Below are 1,535 nucleotides of genomic sequence, written 5' to 3'. Positions count from 1 at the left end.
TTATCGTACGGATATAACTAATTTAATCCGGAAAGTATTTATCCAAAAAGCGGACGGATGATCCATAATCAAGATCTGAATTTTAAGAATTATCTTTCATCTCTATGTTATCTCAACTTTACTCAAATCAAACTCAAATCAGAAATTTACTCATAAACGTCGAAGTTCGTAAAAATTTTCTAAATTGAATCGAAATAATAATTATATTCTTACGTAATTTATCATATCTGCTATTTACTTTTTGCAATCACTCCATTGTTCGAATGCAGACAAAATTTTATCTTTTCCCGCACGAGATAAATTCACGTAATGTGTTAAGAGATACATTTGAAACTGATTCACAATAATGAAAACAGAATATGAAAGTAAAGGAAAATGTCCTTTCAGAGAGAAACAATAAGGTATTAGCTTTATAATGTAGAAAGGACATTGCTAAAACGCATACAGTAAATGGAGGTACTTATACCTTAGCGTAATTACGGTACTATTACGGAACAGAAGATAGATAGAATTGATAAATAAGTTTCCGCAATTTCTCGAATGTCAAACATTTGCATTGAATCGCTAATAGAGTTCGCAATCTTAATATTCCGAAAAATGAACGACAAGGAAGACGTTTGTCAAAGCCGCTATTACTTTGTTCTTAGATTATATCTGACTATTTCAGGATTATGGCCGTATCATAAACTTCGCGATAGATGTATTCGCTTTGTGTCACTGTTTGTGTTTAGCTTTACTATTCTGATACCTCAGGTATATTCATTAAAAGATTTGCCAGAAAAGAATATTCTATAATCTATTTCTTGCACTACAAAATTACTATATATTTTCTTTTTTTGTATGATTAGAAGTTAAGAATTTAATATATCAATATAGTTACTCATTAAACTAGGTAATGAAAATCACATATATATGCGTGAATATATATATATATATATGTAAAATTTTATTAAATTATTAAAAGATATCACTTTAATTTAATTTTAAGAAGAAAAAGAAGAGAAACTATATTAAAAACAAATATTTTAATATAATTTATCAGAAAAATGAAAATATTAAATGTATGTGGAAAATTATGAAAAAATAAACATATGTCTATGTAGTCATTTCAAATTTAGAAAAATATGCTCAATTTATCAATTCGTAATTGCGTTTAAATCTAATATATTGAATTATCCACAAAAGATTTAAATTTAATAAATGAAATTAAAAATTGAAATCTTCTGCGTTTCAATTTTCCTTCAAAATCGGCACGAACTTTCCGGACAATCCAATAGATACTTTATTTATTGATCGGCTCGACCACTCTCGATGACATATTCGAGTGTGCGCCATCGATATTCATCAGCATATTATTCAGTTTCAAAATATTGGTCATAATGTTAAATAATGAGAAAGTAAGTAATGAGTTTTCAATCTTTCAATAATCTTTCAATAATTTTTTACTTTTGTATAAATATGCAGGGTGACCTTAAATTACGACATCATCCATCCTAAGCAGATAGAACAAACTAAACTGAATCGGAAAGTTTAAA

This window comes from Atta cephalotes (assembly GCF_000143395.1).
Source record: "Atta cephalotes unplaced genomic scaffold scaffold00004, whole genome shotgun sequence".
Lineage (NCBI taxonomy): Eukaryota > Metazoa > Arthropoda > Insecta > Hymenoptera > Formicidae > Atta > Atta cephalotes.
This window is presented reverse-complemented; position numbering follows the sequence as displayed.